We start from the raw sequence: 22409 nt of genomic DNA, 5'->3' as shown, positions 1-22409 counted from the left end.
CTTCCTAAGAGTATAATTTTCAAACGTTGACATGCATCTTCTTGATCCCAATATGTATAAAATATGGTGCACAATGTGCCTCTAACAAAACAAAAGAATGAAGATCCCTTCAAAATGGCACACAAATATTCTACAAGTGCTATAATAGCCCATTACACTCAAAAGAGTAACCTATGAACTAACCCTCAAGGGAATGTCCAAACTCAATCTCTATTATAAGCTCTAGATACCAAGCATACTAGGAAAGTCCTACAAGATACAACTACACAAATCCATCACCAATGATAAAACTGATAGCTCATGTCTTCTACTACTTAAGACATCTACAACAATATTCTCCTTCCCCTTTATGTCATGACCATAAAATTATACTGAAACAAGAACTCCATCCAATAATGTTGTCATGCATTTAGGTTTGGTTGAGTAAAGATATACTACAAGCAACAATGATCATTGTACAACTCAAACCTATGACTCAAAAGAAAATGTCTCTAGTGTGCAAGCATTTCTCACTTAAAATCATGAGTTGGGTAGTTCAACTCATTGTCCTTGAGCTTTCAAGACTCATATGCAATCACATGATCATCTTGCATAAACATTTCCCACACAACCTTTGATGATGCATCTCTACAAACCATCAACTCAACAATAGTATTTGGCATTGCAAGGATAGGTGCACTGGTCAATTTCTCCTTTAGAGCCTCAAAATTTGACTCATAGAGCTCTATCCATTTACTTCTTCCCTTTCCTTTAAAGATAAATGATTGGATGAGTCATGCAAGAGAAATCCTTCATTAATCAATGATAATAACCTACCAAACTCATAAAGCTACGAGCCTTAGGAACACTAGTGGGTGTTGGAAAATCCATGATATCTCATATCTTAGAAGTATCTACTACAATCCCATCACCTATAATGGTGTACCCCAAATACTTTTCCTTGGCATGGAATAACATACACTTGTGCAAGTTTCCATACAATTGATGGTCATGTAAGCACTACAATACCTAGTACAATTAGACTTCATGCTCCTCCATAGTCTCATAATAGATCAATATGTTATCAAGGAAAACAAGGACAAAATGATTGAGGTACATAAGGAACACATCATTCATCAACCTCAACACAAATGACACATTAATCAACCAAAAGGTGCAACTATAAACTCATAATGCACATAGTGTGTATGAAAAGTTATTTGATGAATATTACCCTCTTGGATACAAAGTTGATGGTATCTCAACTTCATATCAATCTTTGAGAGAACTTTGATTCCCTTCATATAATCAAACAAGTCATCAATCCTTGGTAAGGGATAGTATTTCTTGACCATCACCTTAATCAACTTCTAGTAGTCTATGTACAAATGCAAAGATCTATCATTCCTAAATGAGATGACTAGTGTGCCCCATAGGCATACACCAAGATGAATATGGACCTTGGACAATAAATCCTCTAACTATAACCAAGGATCACTCAACTCTTGAGTTGTCATTGGGTAAGTGTGCCTAATAAATAATCTCTTCTCTTAGGATGAGAATGATATGAAAGCCAATGCCACATTATGATGACATACAAAGTATCTCATTTGGAAATGCATTGACATACTCATGGAGGAGTGGGTGATTATCGTGTGATTCCTCTTAGCTCTCAACTCAATCAAACTGATAGAGACTACAAACATCTAACATCTATGCCTCACACTTCATTTTAGATGGTTAGCTAAGATCATTTAAAGTGATACTAGTCCTTGAAAACCTACAAGATCAACTTACCCACTTTTTTCAATGACACACCATGCCAATTTTTATAGGCAATAAATACTTACTTGGTGAGAAGCTAAACAATCAATATCCAAAATTACGCCATAGGATCCTAAGGGTAGGATTTGAAAATTTATTGTGGTTGTGAAGGAACCCAAGTCCAACACATAACCACCAACTATGAAATCTACAACCACTTTACCCATGCCCAACTCTACCTGACACCTATTTACCTGTCATATCTCCACTAGACCACATTTTTGGACAAGGGATGGTGAAATAAAAGAATATAAAGTGCTAGAATCAAATAAAATAGTGGTAGAAGAATCATATAATGCACCTATAGTCTTAACTATGGTAACTTAATGCTCTCCTGATAGTTACCAACTTCTATAAAAAAATAATGTAATCTACATGCATCTCTATGATAGGATTTGGCATAGCTGCACCTCTTCTTGGCCCTTCCAATGACTTATGAGGATATCATGCTAACTTGTGACCATGATGTTCTCAAGAGAATCATGCCCTAGTATTATTTTCATTACCATATCCTCCATGAGGAAAAATATACTACTGATAGATCTCCATGTTATTACTTTGTTGACCAACCTAGGCTAGGTGACATTGCTATAACTAGATGTATCTTAGTAAAGGTTGTTTCCCTTCCCTCTCAAGGTACTGAGATATGACCTCCCTGATGACTTTGTGAGTGTTTTTTCCTATAAAACTAATTATATCCACCTCTTAAGGGTACTAACTAGGTATAAGCTAGTCCAATGAACTATATATATGTAGAAAGTAAAACTGACCCTATAGGCCATGCACTATGTATGTGCATACCTACTTTACTATTGTACCCTCTAGACAAATCACTCTTGGTAATCCTCTCCTTTCAGAAAATAAATGAAAGTGTTCTAGGTTGGTACATATAAACATCCCCAATGATAGAGCTATCAAGGCCCTAAATGAAGTGATGAGTCAAAAGTAACTTGTCATAGTTATATCTTGAGTACTATCTCGGCTCAAAGAATCTCAATTCATATTGTTACACTGTCATGTTCCCCTATAAAATCTCATAGACTTGATCTTATCATCCCTCTCTAACTGAGAAGATATAAACTTATCTCAAAATATCTCCTCAAATGTCTCCCATGTGAGATCTTCTAAGCTAATCTAGATCTTATTCTCCTCTATCTTCCACTAGCTGGAAGCATGATCTCACAAGTACACAACTAAACAATGGGCTCTCATATTTCTTGCATAAGGATTCATAGAAAATTAATTCCCTAGACTCAACAACCAAGTTTCATGTTGCTTCCCTTTCCATCAAAGAAAAGTAGTTGAGACTAATGAAGGTCTTTCATCATGTCCAACAGGATGGTATCCTCATCACCTGCAAGTGTACCTCTCCTATGTTCCTTTTTAGCATGGGGTGGTGTGCAAGAGTTCTCATTCTCTCCTCTCTCTTATCCCTATTTAGACATATGGAAGTATCCACCCTGTGATCCCTCTAACTATGAACCCCCCAAGTTGAGAACCATCAATCCAAGCTCCCAACTAAGCTATGAGTTCCTATAGCAATGGCATCAATGACTCAAATTTAATTTGATTCTCTTCTTTTATCTCCCCTTCTACTTTATTCTCTTCCTCTTGATCACTCTAACAGAGAGTATGTTAGCCAGAATCCCTTCTACACTTATGTGTAGGAGGCATCCTTCATGGGGCAATAAGAAAAAGATTAGAATCTCACAAAAGTGTATAAGACTATATCATAAATACTAGTTGTTTCATAACAAGTATCAATAGATGTAGAACTCAATATCTAAATATCATAATGGGGGTATCCACAAAGAGCCCAATGTTTGAACATGGGCTCTAATACCAGATGTAATGCCCCAACCAATCCTTAGAAATAAGGATAAACAAAACACTAGTGTAGCTTTTTTGTTAATTAAAGCACAAACACATGCATACATTGATCAAATGATAGCAAGTAGGAGACTTAACCAACTCAACAAATATTCCCAAGAGATCCTTTACTTATCGAATGCATGATTTTCAATCTAGGTGATTAATCATGCATGGTTAATCTCAAAATCCAAGTTAGCATTAAATACAACATTCATTTTAGAGCTCAAATATGAATTCTTAAATAATTATGCATAGAAGTTCATTTCTGGCTAAAATGGAAGAATAATTCAACAACCTTGCTAATCCACTTGAGGAGTCTAATAATTGAACTATTCCAAATTGGGAAGATATGACATCCAAAAGAGTATGTGAAAATCCAATTTGTGAACCCTAAAAAAGTCTAAAAGTTCTACCTATCCAAGGTCTAATGACTCCAAGAGAGTATCATGCCATGAAACTCATTAAGCATGTGATACAAGATTCCATAATGTGATATGATGTTAAAAAGAAGTGTTTTCTAATAAGCGATGTAATATGATGCATAGTCATATGATACGTTGCATCTACTACACGTGATTTAATGATCTGATCACATGTGATATAATGCTAAATATTCTTTCATCGTGTGATATGATGTTCAAGAGGGGTGTGATATAATACCCCAATCAACAAGAAAGCCATATAGGAAGCCAAGTGAAAAAGGTAACCTCCACACAAGGAAGTATCAAATGCACACAAATCAAGGAGATAAGCACTCAACCATACCAGAATGATCAACACATCAATAAAATCATTAAAAGAACCTATTTAATAGATATAAGAATATCAAGGAACAAGAGAACAATCTACACAAAAATGAGATCAAAAGTACAAGAGAAGAAAATGTAAGTTGACAATATCTCATAAATTGGAAGATAGTTGTCTCTATTCTCTGATTTGCAACAATGGTATAGGTAGCAACACCCCCCAACCATATGTAACCTATAGGCTCACCCTGATGTGGTCATGGAGATAATTACCTAACCCAAAATATAAAGGTATACGAGGATAACACACATGCCAATTAATGGATGACACAAGAACTCAATGATCATGAATGTAATGCAAAATGTTAGGTCACTAGCTAGATACACCATAGGATAACTATGTAGGGACTCTTGTACAATGTCATGAGTTGTCTTGAGTAGCATAAGTAGCATTAAGCCTATGTTCTAACTCCCATAAGAGGCCAAACTTAGAATGTATATTAGTTCCAACTTCCTCAAGAGGCTAGATACTATGTATTCATTCCATTCCCCTTGAGAGGTAGACTACCACACCTTTGTTCTAACTCCCTCAAGAGGCTAGGTGCTTAATAATCTTATCTTTCATTTAGTTTTATAACCCAAGTTTTTATTTGGTTGTCACTTTTTAGACCTCTCCATGTTACCTTGTTGGCTACTTCTACATTGGGGTAATTGTGAGAAGCCACTCCACACCTTTACCCTATGTATCCATGCTCGTCACATGATGAGTGTCTGTGGACAATGCAAATTTCCAACCCAACTCCCAAATTAAAAAAATACTCAAATAAACTCAATTTGAGAGTTTGAGTCTTGCAAGATCCTTCCATATGCAAGAAATCATGTTCATGGGTAGGAGAAACTAACTCCATGTTAAATCATGATAAAACCAATGTAGGGATTGGATTTGAGAAATATAGTAAAAGAATTCAAGTACAAATATTCAATCAACCAAGCATCTTGTTGGGAATATGAAATTGATAATGAATCCCAAAATCTACAAAGTAAAACCATAAGATGAGTTGAAACATGGAGAAGAATCCATATCCATTATCTAAACATACACTACAAAAAATTAACAAAACCTAGGTGATAGTCAAAATGAGGCAAAGATATAAAGGCCCAAAACCAAACTTCTCAGATTTTAATGAAATCAAAAACCCACTTCTAAAAAGTGGTCAAACTTCCAAAAATCTAATAAAAATTTCAATTTGAGATCACATGCAGAATTCGATAGCATAATATTACCAAAAATTTAAATTTAATTCTAAAAACCCATAAAACACTCATATAGGACTAACCTGGCTATAGAAATGCACAAAAATGAAGGGGAAAATTATTTCTCAACCTCCAATCATTTATAAATGAATGAGACAAGAAGAAATGGAGTAAATTTCAAGAAACATGTGAGCCCTACCTCTCACCAAATGATACAAAATGGGAAATGTAACAATAAAACAACAAGGGCACTAAATGCGATGGAAAACTAGACAAAGAAGGAGAATCCCACTATGAATCCAACAAGCCTATCCTTGTGATGATCCAAAGAACCAATCTCCCACACTGAACACAACAAGGAATTATCCAAAAGGAGTTTTGGAGCAAATTCCTCAAAAATATGAAATTGCAAAGAGAGAAGTGAGTCACAAAACTTAATTTTGCCTAATATAATCAGTTTTATTAAAATGACTTATAAATTAGACTATTAAAGCACTTAATAATCTAATTGGTTCCTTTTCCCAAATAAATTAGATAATTCTAGGAAATTGGAATTCAACTATGACAAATTAGTCGGTAATTAAGATAAATTAAATCAAATAGAAAATTTCCCCAAATCAATTAAATCACCATTTTAATTAATATTTTTCATGACAACTATAAAACCCTAACTGCACAAATATGCTCATGGGTCCAATCACATAATGCATTATATGAATCTAGCTTTATTAATTACTAGAGGATTAATAATAACAATTATACAGATACATCAACCATACAATGATAACATTGGCTCAACATGAATAGTCAAGGTCACTATCTTTTGTTGTCATTGCTAGGGATATAGGTAAATACTTGGATCCAGAATTTAGGGTGAATGTACTTGGTACCTATTTAGCAAATAATATTCATTAACTATGAATGCTCAATATATAAATAACTGAAGCATATAAAGGCACATAATCACAAGAAGGAGAATGGAGCACCATATAGATCTTGCAAGAAAGTTACTATTATGACTCTCTTCCCACTTCCCACTACATACCAGTACCAACGAGAAATCCACACATAACAATGGTGTAATATTACATTAAAACATATAATCACATGATAAGACATTTAATTAAATCATTTAAATAATTATATGAGCATACATTTATTGAAGATAAAATATAGATATCCACAACATAAAAGCACACAATAATTGAATCTAATAATGTCTAACTAATAACATATAAGTCATTATTCAATTTCGAATACAAAATAAACTAGGTCTCATCATAAGGAGTCATGTGACATCACTAGCATCATCATGCAGATATAATCAAAATGAATAGAAATATCCTTTGACATAAAGGAATTATGATACTAGTAATCAAAATGTTGTATGGTCATCAAAGCATCTCAATATGTAAAAACATGTGAATCAATCAAAGTATATCTCAAGTCAAAACAATCATGGAACAAAATGTAAACATGGGAGACACTAAGATCTTCATCATGATTCCATTGACATTCCCAACAATGGCATGACAAACACCTATTAGCTTGTAGTGACTGATTAGGAAAGTAATGTACACTCACTATGTATCCTCATCGAGGTTCAACGTTGGGTTGGGCCTCGAATGGGGGTTTTGAGGAAACATCCACCAATACTATTGGGGGTTCGGTGAGATAGCCCCTGAGGAAACAAAAATTAAGGCTATTCTTCTAGCTATATTTTGGGGGGCCAACATGTTGTAATTATTCAAGCCCTAATTCATGTTAAAGCAATAAAAAAACTTGCATGAAATGGCTTAGGGTTAGGGATTTCATTATGTGCAATGAGATAGTAGATTCTTACAGTGGTATTGAGCTATAAGGGATTACAAATTGTAATCAAGTTGTAATCACTAGATAATAAGAATATTGGACTCACTTTTGGTGGATGTAGCTTAGGGATTGGGTGAACCACACTAAATCTTTCTATCTTGTGTTCTTTTTTGTGTGCTTTATTATTTTCTAATATTGGATATATTTACATGTAATTACTATTTATGTCACTTTAATCCTAACAAGTGGTATCTAAGAGAGTTTATTTTAGTTATTCTTTTCGAGAAGGTCTCACGATTGAGTGGGAGTAATGGAAGATGAGTATAAACTTAAGGTTGAGAAGTTTAATGAAAAAAATTTGCATTTATGAAAAATACAAATGGAGGAATATCTTTATCAGAAGGATTTATGGTGGCCATTAGAAGGAAAATCCAAGAAAGAGGTGGCTATCACATATGGGGACTAGGATATTTTGGATAGAAAGACACTTGGAAGTATTTGTTTATGTCTGGCATAATTAGTGGCATTTAATATTACAAAAGAGAAGACAATACAAGCCCTAGAAAAGTTGTATGAAATGACTTCCACTTCAAACAAGTTGTTTCTCATGATGCATTTATTTGATACAAAGATGATAGAAGGTGGATTTTTTGTTGATCATTTGAATGAGTTTAATATAGTTACAAGTCAGTTATCTTATGTAAATGTCAATCATGATTAAGAAATTAGGGCTCTCTCGATTCTATGTTCTTTGTCTGAAAGTCAGAATGGATTGGTCATGATTGTGAGTAATTTTATTTTTGTTTCTAATACCCTAAAATTTGATGATGTTTTTAGTGTCATTCTAAGTGATGAAATTCATAGGAAAATCTTAGGTGGATCTACATCAGGAAGTATCTTGAACACCTAGAGAAAAGGAAAAATGAATGAGAGAGGAAATCATTTTGCAAATTGTGGGAAATTTAGAAGAAAATTAGAGGGAAAGAGGTCTCAATCCAAGAGACCAAGAAATTACTAGTATTGTGGGAAGTCAGGGCATAAGAAGAAAGATTATTGTTCTTGGAAGAACAATGAAGGAGACAAACAAGAAGGGAACAAGGAGGCAAATGTGGTAAGTAAAAAATCTGAAGAGCATGGTTTTCTCCTTTCCTTAGAAAATGTTGATGATTTATGGGTTTTAGATTTAGGGGCTTCATTTCATGTTACTCCCGATAGATTTTATTTTCTTGATTATGTCCATGAGGATTTTGGGCTTGTTTATTTGGGGGATAATGAACCCTATCAGATTGTTGGAAATGGTAGAATTAAGATTAAGTTACACAATATGAATCATTGACTACTACAAGAGGTAAGACATGTTCTAAGGCTGAGTAGGAACTTAATTTCAACATGACAACTAGGTGATGAGGGTTGTACAATTACTTTTAATGATAAAAATGAAAAGTTTTGAAAGGTTCCTTAGTAATAGAAAATGGTGTGAAAGTAGGAAACTTATAGATTTGTACAAGTCATATGGCTCCTTCTACTTTAATTATTTTAGAGAAAAATGAATGTTTAGGAATAGTTGTTGTAGTGGAGCAAGAAGAGAATCAAACAATTATTGGACATTATGAAACAAAACTATGGAACAACAAACTTGGGCACATGAATGAAAATGGTATGAAATTACTTCATTCAAAGAAAGTTTTACCACATATAAGATGTGTCAATATGGATTTTTGTGAAATTTATGTGTATAGAAAATAAAAGAGAGTTAGTTTTGTGAAGAGTGGGAAAGAAAAGAAAAATGAAAAATTAGAGCTTGTGACTATATATGTACATGGACCAACTCATGTATCTTACCTTAGTGGCTCTCATTATTATGTTACATTTATAGATGATGCAACTAGGAAAGTATGGATTTATTTCCTTAGACAAAAATCAAATGTATTTCAAACTTTTAAGAAATGAAAATATTTGGTTGAGAATGAGATTGGTAAAAGATGTTTCTAATTTGATAATGGTGGTGAGTATTGCAACCAAGAATTTGAAGATTATTTTTCCACTTATGGTATTCATAGGTAGGAAACTATTCCAAGGATTCCACAAGAAAATGGAGCGGTGGAGTGCATAAACAGGACAATAATAGAGTGTGCAAGGAGCATGAGGTTTCATGTTAAGATTCCCTTAAGCATGGTGAAGACTATCAAAATTGTTGTATATTTGATCAATAGAGGTCCCTCTACTCCATGGGTTGTCGTATTCCAGAGGAATCATGGACTAGTAAGAAGGTGACTTACTCTTTTCTTAGAACCTTTGGTTATGAAGAATTTGCACACATAGATTTTGACAATAGAACCAACCAAAAGCTAAGTCAAAGAAATGTGTATTTGTAAGATATGACATTCATGAATTTTGTTATAGGCTTTGAGATTTTGAAAATCATAAAATTGTAAGAATAAGGGATGTCATATTCAATGAGAAAGTGTTTTACAAAGATCTATTGCAACAACATGAGAAGAAATAAAATAATTATGTAGTACTTGATAATACTCCAAAAGATAATTTTCCATTAGCTCCTTATGCTCCTCAACAATAACAATGATGAATACCACAAACTCCAGTGATGTTGGATGGTCAACAAGGCTAAGTAGACCTCCAAAAAGATGTTCTCTCTCTCTTTGTATTCTTTTTTATTAATAGATGCAGGTAAACCAAAATGATATGATGAAGTTGTGTAGGTAGATACAAAGCTTTAGTGGTCAGTATATTCTAAATCTTTGACCTTAAAAAAAATTTAGTGATGCCCTATCCTTTTCACAATTCAGTGATCACATAACATTAACCACAATACTTGTAAATAAAATTAAAATCTGTCTAATCTAACTTCCATTAACCATTAAACCATAAATATAAACTCATAACATGTAACACAAGTATTTGGTCATGCATAAGCCCTTGGTTAGAGGGAAAATTATGGTGGGGATAGTACCTACAACTCTATTACTACTATAATAAGAGGTTGCCTTGTTAGGATTAACCTAAGATAGAAATAATAGTTACATGCAAATATAACCAATACCAAAAAATAGTAGATAGCATAAAAGAGAACAAAAGACACCAAGATTTAACAGGGTTCACCCAATCTCTGGGCTATGTCCACCAACAATAAGTCCAATATTATTATGATCCAATGATTACAACTTGATTATAATCCCTAATCCTTGACACTAAGCCTTTTTATACAAGTTTTTTGCTACTTATAAAATTAGGGCTAGAATAATAGAAAAATAATAGCTGATACCTTTTACAATATAAGGTCATTTTTGGCTTCAAAGGTGCTACCCTTGAAAACCCCCATGGGGCCATTGCTCCTCAACTCCACCCTATATTGCAATAGGGAGCACACTTGGGGCACTACCCGAGGACCCCACAAGGGCACTGCACCTTGACCCTATCTTGGGGATGCTACCCCCAAACCTCTATAGAAATAATTTGGAGGGAAACTATGCCGAATAAACTTTTGAGTCTTATTAGGCTCCACATCACAACAATCTTCCACTGGGAGACTAATCAGACTCCACAACAATAACCTCCCACTTGGAGACTGATCATAGCACTACTAAACTTGTAGCTCCCACTAGAATATCAAACCACCTGGATTCTATTTTTCTTTTATTTTGTTCAATCTAGAAGACCAAGTGAAGTTGAAATAGGAGTTCAACTTCTCCCTTGTTACTACCTTGGTAAACATATCTACTAGATTATCATCTGTATGTATCTTCTCCAACTTTGATTGTCCATCATCCAAAATGAACTAAATTAAATGGTAGCTAAACTGTATGTGTTTTGTCTTTGAATACAAAGTTGAATTCTTTGCAAGATGAATGGCACTCTAACTATCTATAAACAAATAATTATCCTTCTAAGTGTGTCCCAATTCTTCCAAGAAGAACTAAAGCCATATCATCTCCTTGGCTACCTCTGTAGCAGCAACATGCTATTCCTCTATAGTGGATAAAGCATTAACCTTCTGCAAGCTAGAAACTCAGTTCATTGTTGCTCCACCAACAGTAAATACATAACCTATAGTACTCCATCTAGTATCAATATCCCCTACCAAATCTAAGTTAACATAGCCCTATAAATTAGTAGTAGAGCCTCCAAAGTGTAAACACTTGCTGGATGTGCCTCTCAAATATTTAAGAATCCATTTAACTACATTTCAATGCTTAATTCCTAGATGACTCATACACCCACTAACAACTCCCACTGCATGTGCAATATCTAGCCTAATACATACCATAGCATACATCAAGATTCCTACAGCTGATGCATAAGGCACCATAGACATCTTATCGTCCTCTTATTATGTCTTGGGACACATCTCCTTAGTCAACTTCAAATGACTAGGTAAAGGTGTGCTAATAGCTTAACATTCTCCATAGAGAAATATTGCAACACCTTCTAAATATAATTAGCCTAAGATAAAGTCAACTTCATGTTCTTCCTATCTTGACAAATCTTCATACCAAGGATTTATTTTTCTACCCCCAAATCCTTCATAGTAAATGCATGTGCTCACTAGCATTTTAGCCCCTTAATGTGATCCATGTTAGACCCAGATACAAGCATATCATCACATATAAACATAAAATAATGTAGCTGTCACCATCAAACCTCCTAAAATAAACACAATAATCTGAATCACACCTACTATATCCATGCTCATGCATAAACCTGTCAAATTTCAGATACCATTGCTGAGGTACTTACTTCAAGCCATGTAATTTTTTCTTCAATTTGCACACTAAGTTCTCCTCACCTTTGACCTCAAATCCATGTGGTTGTGTCACATATATCTCTTCATCCAAATCACTATGAAGGAAGGTTGTTTTAATAGCAAGCTGCTCCAAATGCAAATTTTCAATAGTCAGAATACTTAAAACAATATGAGTAGAAGTCATTTTTACAACATGAGAGAATATCTCATCAAAATCAATGCCCTTTTTCTATGCAAATCCTTTTACCACTAACCTGGCTTTAAATATTTTATTACCTCCATCCTCTTCTTTTAACCTATAAACCTATTTATTCTGTAAAGCCTTTTTACCTGCAGGTAACTTGCATAAATCCCATGTATTATTTTTTAGCAAAGAGTCCATTTCTTCTTTAATTGTAGACTCCCATTGAATATTTGTATCCACTTGCACATCATCTTAATATTTAGGTTCCCTAGCATCAATAAGTAAAATAGAATACAAGGAAGGAGAAAATCTTTTTGGAGGTCTACTTGGCCTTGTTGACTATCTAACATGCACTATGGTGTGTGGTATTTGTTGTTGTGGTTGTTGCAAATCATGAGGAACTGTTAGATCATTAGCTTTTGTAGTATCATCCAACACTACATAATCATCTTCTTTCTTCTCATGTTACTGCAATAGATCTTTGCACAACACTTTCTCGTTGAATATGACATCCCTGCTTCTTATAATTTTACAATTTTCAAAATCTCAAAGTCTATAACCAAATTCATTAATGTCATATGCAACAAATGCAATTTTTTTTGACTTAGCTTCTAGCTTGATTCTATTATCAAAATCTATATGAGCGAATTCTTCACAACCAAAGGTTCTAAGAAAAGAATAATTGATCACCTTCTTACCAGTTTGTGCTTCCTTTGGAATATCGCAACCCAAAGGAGTAGAGGGACCTTTATTGATCAAATATACAATAGTATTGACAGCCTCCAGCCACATGTTTAAGGGCAACCCAACATGAAACCTCATGCTTCTTGCACACTCCATTATAGTCCTATTAATACGTTCAACCACTCTATTTTCTTGTGGAGTCCTTGGAATAGTTTTCTGTCTACGGATACCATTAGTGGAGCAATAATCTTCAAATGCATGACTATAATACTCACCACCATTATCAAATCTAAGAAATTTTAATTTCTTTCTAGTCTCATTTTCAACCAAGCATTTCTATTTCTTAAAAGTTTGAAATACGTCAAATTTTTGTCTAAGGAAATAAACCCATACTTTTCTAGTTGCATCATCAATAAATGTAACATAATAATGAGAGCCACCAAGGGAAGATACCTAAGCTAGTCCCCAAACATTTGTATGCACAAGCTCTAGTTTCTCACTTTTATTTTCTTTCCCAGTCTTCACAAAACTCACTCTCTTTGTTTTCCATACACACAACTTTCACAAAAATTCATATTAGCACATTTCAAACTTGGTAAAACTTGCTTTAAATGAATTACTTTCATACCTTTCTCACTCATGTGCCCAAGTCTATTGTGCCACAACATTGTATCAGAATCTATAGCAACTATTTGTTCTCCCTGCTCAACTGCAATAACTATTCTTAAACATTCATTTTTCTCTAAAACAATCAATGTAGAAGGAACAATATGACCTGTACAAGATATAAGGTGCCTACTTTCACACCTTTTGCTACTACAAGGGAACCTTTTGAAACCTTCCAATTTTTATCATTAAAAGTAACTACACAACCCTCATCACTGAGTTTCCCTACTAAAATTAAATTTCTACTTAGCCTTGGAACATGTCTTATCTCATGTAGTAGCCAATGATTCCCATTCTACAACTTAATCTTAATTTTTCCCTTTCCAACAATCTAACAAGGTTCATTATCCCCCAAACAAACAAGTCCAAAATCCCCTTGAACATAATCAATGAAATAACCTCTATGAGGTGTAGCATGAAATGAAGCACTAGAATAAAAAACCCATGAATCATCAACACTTTCTAAAGACAGAAGCAAACCATCCTCGTTGGATTTTACTTACCACATTTGCCTCCTTGTTCCCTTTTGGTTTATCTCCTTCATTGTTCTTTCGAGTCTAGCAATCTTTCTTCTTATGCCCTATTTTACCACAGTACCAGCAATCTCTCAGTCCTCTAGATTGAGACCTCTTCCCCTTTGACTTTCCTCTTGATTTCCCACAATTTCTACAATTGTTTCCTCTCTTAGTTGTTCTGCCTCTGCTTTGTGTGTTCAAAGCACTTCCTGATGTAGATGCACCTAAGGTTTTCCTATGAGTTTCCTCAGTCGAAATAATATCGATCACATCATCATATTTTAGGGTACTAGATCCATAAGTAGAATTACTCATAGCCATTACCAAGCTAGTCTAGCTTTCAAGCAAAGAACACAAAATCAAGAGAGCCCTAATTTCTTCATCAAAATTGATACCCATAGAAGATAACTGACTAGTAATAGTATTAAACTCATTTAAATGATTTGTAGCAAATCCACCTTCTATCATTTTCATATTAAATAAAGGCTTCATTAGAAATACCTTGTTTGAAGTAGAGGGCTTTTTATACGATTTTGCTAGGGTTTGCATCAACTCTTCTATTGTCTTCATTTTTGTAATATTAAATGTCATTGATGGTGCTATGCATAATTGAATGCTTCCAAGTGCCTTTTTGTCCAAAAGATTCCAATCATCATTTGTCATAGATCCCTGATTCTTGGTCTTTCCTTGTAATGACTTCCATAAATCCTTCTAATAAAGATAGTCCTCCATTTTTATTTTCCATAATTGAAAGTTATACCCATTAAACTTGTCAACTCTTAGCTTACCCTCATCTACCATCGCTCCCACTCAACCATGAGACCTTCCTGGAGAGGATCACTAAAAAAAAATTTTAAAAATGACAACTGTCTGGCTAAAAAAATGACGACCATCTGGCTCTGACACCACTTGTTAGGATTAACCTCAGACATAAATAACAGTTACATTAAAATATAACCAATACTAGAAAATAGTAGATTGCATAAAAAAGAACACAAGACACCAAGATTTAACATGGTTCACCTAATCCCTAGGCTACGTCCACCAATAGCAAGTCCAATATTATTATGATCTAGTGATTACAACCTGATTACAATCTATATCCCCTTACAACTCAATACCACTACAAGAAACAATTTTCACATCACACATTATGAAAATCCTTAACCCTAAGCCTTTTTATATAAGCTTTTTGTCACTTACAAAATTAGGGCTAGAATAATAGAAAAATAGTAACTGACACCTTTTACAATATAGGATCTTTTTTGGCTTCAAAACTCCCACAAGGGCGTTACTACTTAACCCCACCCTATATTGTGATAAGGAGTGCAACTGGGGCACTACCCCAAGACCTCATTGGGGCACTACCCCTTGACCCCATCTTGGGGGTGTTGCCCCCAAGCCCCTATAGAAATAATTTGGAGAGAAACTGCATCGAATAAACCTCTAAGTCTGATTAGGCTCCACATCACAACATGCCTTGTTAGGGCCACAATCATTTTGTCACATTTAGTGACTTACTCTATTAAGAGTATATAATTGGATATACTAAGATCTACCTTCTTCATGGATTTTACAACACTATGCTAAGTACATACTTGGTTAAGAGATTTTACATAAGACTGTTAGGTCTACCTTGTGAAAGGATTTCATCAGGAACAATGATTAGAAAATAGTAGTAAAATTATTTGTGGAATGCAACTTACTTTTCCAATCAGATCTCTCTTCAAGATGATTTTTTTATCACCTTGTTGTGATTGATCTTTAATATCTCTCTATACTGCTTGAATCTTTAATCTTTGATATACTTGACACTTTACTCTTTTGCCATAAAAACTTCTCAACAAGAACATTAATACCCCTCTTCTTTCTTCAACTTCAAAATGTTTCCTTATAGGTCTTTTTTATAGTTTATTTTTGCCTCTTTGATCAATAACCTAATTAGAGTTTTGAAATACTCTAGAATGTATCACTTGATCAAAATCAACGATCTAGAATAGTTTGTATTCCATAATTTTCCCTTTTGCATTTTCATTGGCCTTTCTACCTTGAAATCATAAAATAATAAATACACTCTTACCAATAAATATTTACAATTCTTTGCCTTGACATGTGGGAATCTTATTTCCTATCTGATATGATTATTACATAGTGTTTAGTACCAATTCAAATATTTAAGTAACCTCTATTCCACTTGGTAAATTTATCGCTTCTACTGGATAGAAATATTGTCTCTTGGTGATGTCTCCTCACATATATTTGACTTGCTCAATAATGTCTCTACTTCACAAGTAAATAATTACTTGATAAGTATTGAGCTCGGGTATAAATGTAAACTAATTCATCTCCTCCTTCATTGCTTGGGTAATATAGTAACTTGGTGACAATGTTCACCAACTAACTCATTCTCCTTTCCTTCACTTATCTTTTTGACACTAATTGGCAACATGAATGTTTATAGGAGTAACATTCTCATCCTTTGACATCAGTGGAAAACACATTATGTGCGAAAATATAAATAACTTTGAAATGTATAAAACTCCCCCTATACATATATTTTCTCAGTAGAAACTATGTTTTTCAAAATCATTTTCAAAATTCTTTTGTTTGCAACATAAAATCATCTCCTTACATTAACATAATACATACAAACATATATACAAAACATATAATTCTCCCTCTTTTGACCCCAATTGTCAAAATAACTTCACAAATGAAAATACTCTCTTTGGATTCAATCCAAAGTAATCAAAAAACTCTTAATTATTCTTCAACATGATTTCCATTGCATTGTCCCAATTGAGCTTGATCATCTCAATTGTTTGCTTTTCTATCATCAAGTTGGCCATGAGATCTATCATGTGGTCTACGATAGATAGGCTTAGGGTGGCTATGAGATCCTTAGAAATATTTATATGTTTTTTTATGACCTCAAGATGAGGTAACAATGATGTTTGTATTTCATTGATCTCAATTATGAGTTTTCTCTCTTCTTGTAATAATTTATATTAAAATTTAGTTAAAAATCTCACTTGAGAATAGTATGATGATGATGTACTTGGATTTTTTTTTGTTCATTTGCATTGGCTTTCATGTCATCACTTACCTTTTGCACCTTATTCTTAATTTCACTAGTGAGGAGTGGAATATCAAACAATTTGTGAAATAATATTAGAACATTTTGGACAATAGTCTCTAATTTGGTAACATAAGTAGACAATGTCACTTGTTATATAGAAATTTCACTAGAAATATTCTCGAGAACCTCTTTCTCAAATTTATTTATAGCTCTTTCCATAAACTTGGATTAAGTATTATCTCTAGTGCATTGAGCTTCTCAATAATTCACACTAATTAGTCTAGGATAGTGTTTTCTCATTAAAAACAATAGCTGGTATAATATCCAATAATATGTCTTTTACATCATGCAACACTTGCTTATTCTTGTGCTCCTTCCTTAGTCATTCTTGATTGACTTTTCTTTTGGATATGGAAGTATATACATCCATAGCATCAACATCTAAGGTATTTGGATTCCATTCAGGTATGAGTATAACTTTATCTAAAGTTACTAGATTGGACTTGATAATTATTGTAGTTTCCTTCTTTTTCAACTTCCTTCCTTTGGAATCAATAACACTAGTACTAAATTATGATATATGTGGTACATGAGCTTGAATCTCCATACTTTTCTATTTAGATTTTTCTTATTTCTTGGTTTCATCTTCCTTGTCCTTTTGATCAACAACAATAACTATTATAGGTTGTATAAATGACACAAGATCCATGCTCTTTGATTGATTCAGTGTAGTACTAATCACTTCATCTTTCTTAGGCTCTTCATTATTTTTCTCCTCTTTCTTCTCTTTTTGTGGTCTTGTGGTGGATGGATCAAACAATATGTGGGTATATACAATTTTTGGTGTACATGTTCATAGTGACAAATCCTCTATCTATTTCTCCTTTCCAATTTTTGGTTGTCCTTGCCCAATATTTCCCTCACTCGGAGGTTTGTGGGTTGGTTCTCTCTCACCTATAGCAGAATAATCTACTTTGAGCTTGGTCAAGTCTCATTATATTTGTGTATTCCCATCATTAACATTGTCCTCCTTTTGTTCAATGTTTACATTGCCAATAGTTTCATCCCCTTGTGTTTCTTGAGCTTGGTGCTCAGTATTTATATCATTTTTATGTTCATTTGTGCCCATTGGAATAGTGTCAGCTAAAATATGCAAAGAAACAATGGGTATATCCTTCTGATTTTGTGGTTCCTTAGGTATCCCAAGCTTAGGATACTCTTTGATTTGAACAATAAGTAGTGCAAAGCCTAGTATTTGATCATGGGTTGGCTTGGTAGACATCTTTGTGATCAGTTTCAGTCATGCCATCCTTGTGCTTCTTTAATCCCTTAGTTGGATCATCTCCTATTACATCTTCAATAGTAACATTTTCATTTCTTCCAATTATGTCTTCCACCATTTCATGTATAGAATCAACAACTTCTTCTTGAGAAATACTATCATATACATCATCTTTATTGTCTAATTCAATGTGCTCGATGTTTGCTTCCTTTTCTAGTTCTTCATTATCATCTTTGATTTTATATACCTGTTTCCAAATTCTCTGGCCTTCCATATCAACACTTTGCAACTTACCTATCAAAACCTTCAAAGCTCTATGTTTAGGTACAATTATCTTATTGTTCCTTGTTAATGATTCATTTATTTCTTCAACAGTAAGCTCAGGTATTACAATAGCCAATGACCTTTCTCTTATTTTATTTTTCATTACTAGGGCATATTGCCACTTGGTCTCAATATTTTGGTATAGTTCTTCAGTTAACCATATTAGTTATTTCAATGGAAGTGTTCTTAAAATTTTTCCATCATATCAATTGATGCATCTTCAATATTTTCTTGTCACCGTCATTCATTTTATCATACTTAAAATATTGAAAAGTGAACAAACCTCCATGTTCTCTCAATGAATCTGCCATATCATCAATAATAGTTGGCCTTTTGTGTACAAAATTATGAATTGATTCTCATCACTGGGTTTTGTCTTCTCACTATCTTCTTCATCATCCTTTAGAATTAACTTTCTTCTCCTTTTGGTTAGTTTGCTACCAAGCTTGCTAGATGATGCAAATACACCTTTTCTCTTCTTATATGTCTTGACTTGAGGCTGTGTAGGTTTAGTTATTCTTGCAGTTCCTTTCTTTAAAGATGGTGCAATCTCTTGAGCTACTCGGATCCTTGACCTAGTGTTCTTAGGACTTACGGGGGTAGCCAAAGGCCCCTTCTCGACTTTCTTCTTCTCAGATTCTACAACTATAATTGCTTTACCTTTGTCTTCTTCTCTAGCAACATGTTCACCTTTATCTTTAGTTATCATCAAAGGTTGTTTCTTTACTTTTGCAAAAAGTGCACTCTCTAATGTGTCAATCATCTTTTTTATTTTCTTATGAACTTTAGTTGTGATGATATCCATTTTGATCCTTTCTTTGGCTTGTTCATATATGCCAAATGGTTTGGACATCTTGTTCATAGATTCATTAAGTAATGCTTATATTGCCTCGATAGCCTGATCATTATTTATCTCAAAATTTAGGGGTTCAAGCCATGAAGCACTTGGATTCATTGCTTGCACAAATGTGGTGTTGGTATCAACTAGAAAATAGATATTATCATGATACTTCTTAACAAACATGGGTGGAATTTTGTAACTTTGACTCATTCTCTCCTTAAAATTGTCAAAGTATTCAATCATAACACTTTCAAGATTTTTTTAAAACTTTTAATAAACTCATTGATATGATGAATAACAAGTGTGCATGTTCTCCAATTCACTTGACCGATTGAGGGGAAATTAGTTTTGCATGTAAAATAAAATGCATACTAGTAATGAGCCAAATTTACATGTATTTGACCTTGCAACCTTGATTGTCCTCGTGTTCTTGACAAGTTGCCTCAGTTGTAGCTTGGATAAGCCATATTTATGACATTTCTTTGTGCAATTTTATAACCCAAATTAACTATTGCATGCCACACACTATTGGGGCCACTCAATTGAAAATTTTGTATGTAATGATATATACACCCATTTTTTTCTACATCCATCCCACTGAGCTTTAGTGTCATTTTCAATGAAGTCATTCAAATAGATTTCACCTTCTCAGTAATAGGGTAACTCATGACCATGTGAATTACATCCTTTGTGAGTTTAATCAGTTCATCTAGCCACATTTTCCTATTGTGGACTTTGCTCAACACAATAGGAATCCAATTCGCCTTAAACACTTTTAGGAAATGAAGGGCATTGGTGAGATCTTTCCTCTCTAGATGTTTGTTTTCTTCTTTCAGGTTCCCATCAACACATAATTTATCATACACCTCTCTCAATTCATGATCTCAAACGTCACCAATTTTGCAATGATAAAACAAATGGATATCATTTATCAATAAAACCATAGCTGGAATAGATGATAATGCACCCACCTTTTCTATTTGTATATCCACTTTAGGATACAACGTGTATTCCATCTCTTCACAATTGTCTTTTTGAACCAATCTCATAGTGCTCACCTTGGTCTTTCTCTTCATTATTGCCAAACTTGATGTCATTATTGCAAGTTATGGTTTTGGTAAATAAATGTTTGTGTTTTACTCTATTCACTCCAAATTCACCTCTACAATAAGATTCTCAAAAAAAATCTCCACATTTAATACAAAAAAGGTTCTTTTAGTCCTCATCAGGGCATATTAAATTCTCTATATCTCATACATAGTTACCATAGAGAACTCAGTCATCCTCATTTCGATCACCTTCTTAGTTATCTTAGTAGTGACATCTCAAGCTCAGTTAACACATCAACTCTACAAACAACTTCACTTACTTGGTTAAAATTAGTTACCAACCAACTTGGTGTGACTTATCAACCTTGAAAGTTTATAAACTTCATGAGTTATCCTTGTGCATCTTCATTATGCAGATATGGACTTCTATCCATTATGTATTAGGAGTTGATGTAAGATATATCAATAGTAGTGCAGCTCCATACCTTCTTATAAGATTTAGTTTGAAGTAGAGGTTTTACCTAATCCATTAGATGAGGTTCCACCATTAGTTGCATTTGATGTATTAGTCTCTTTTGTCTTCCATACTGATGCAGGAGCATCGTGGGTTTTCTTAGTGACTACTTTGGAGTTCATGGAGGAATTCTCAATAATTGCTTTGAAGTTTTATTGGGTGTTCATTGAACATGCTTATTCAAGCTTTGACTCATGCTTTGTCAATGTTGCTTGGTCATCTTTGGAAAATTATTGGTTGAAAGATATGTGGCTTCACTGACAAACTTGGTGGTTGAATAGAGTTGATGATCAAGGTGCTCAATCATCAAAGATGCTTGACATAATTTGTGGCACTCGATAGTTGAAGGAGCTTGGCGATGCTTGGCATGCTCGACTTATACTAGGTTGCTCGCTTTGTACTCTGGTGGTGTTTCTCAACATTTCTTGGGTGATTTGTTGATGCTTGGTAGCATCATTTGTTGACTGGAATTCTTGTAGATTAGTTTTGACCAAGTTGTCTATATTTATTTTCTATTTTGAGCTGACCTTTGCATTTAATTTTGGTAGATGTATTTAATGGTTGTTGTATGCTAACTTGTGGCTTTAAAATGTATTTAATGTAAGGGTTTATTTAATTTTTAACTTTCTAGGCTGACTTATGTCTTAGTTGGGTATAATTAGGGGGTCTTGTAGAGTCTTAAGGGAGATAACATCATCCAGCTTAGAAAGGAGGACGCGGAAGAGGAGCAATGTATGAGAAGAGCTAGAAGTTGCGGCTTGGGAAAAAAAAAGATTGTTTGGTGGCTTGCAAGCACATTTAGATCTTGCTGGAGGTTTCTATGAGAGGTTTTTTGTGTTATAGATTTGGACTAGCAAGGGTTTAGGGTGGATCTTGAAGGATCTTGTAGAACTATTACTTGCTTTGTATTTAGTCGTAACCGGGAAGGCCTTACAATTGGGCACATTGCATGTAATTAGTTAATTTATGAATAAAGAGTTGTGTTTGGTATCAAATCGTATATCTTCTATTTTGTTTCTACT

Source organism: Cupressus sempervirens, chromosome 7 (genome assembly GCF_028749045.1).
Source record: "Cupressus sempervirens isolate cs-2001-9-10 chromosome 7, ASM2874904v1, whole genome shotgun sequence".
Classification (NCBI taxonomy): Eukaryota; Viridiplantae; Streptophyta; class Pinopsida; order Cupressales; family Cupressaceae; genus Cupressus; species Cupressus sempervirens.
The sequence above is the reverse complement of the archived record's forward strand: the minus strand, read 5'-3'. Positions refer to the sequence as shown.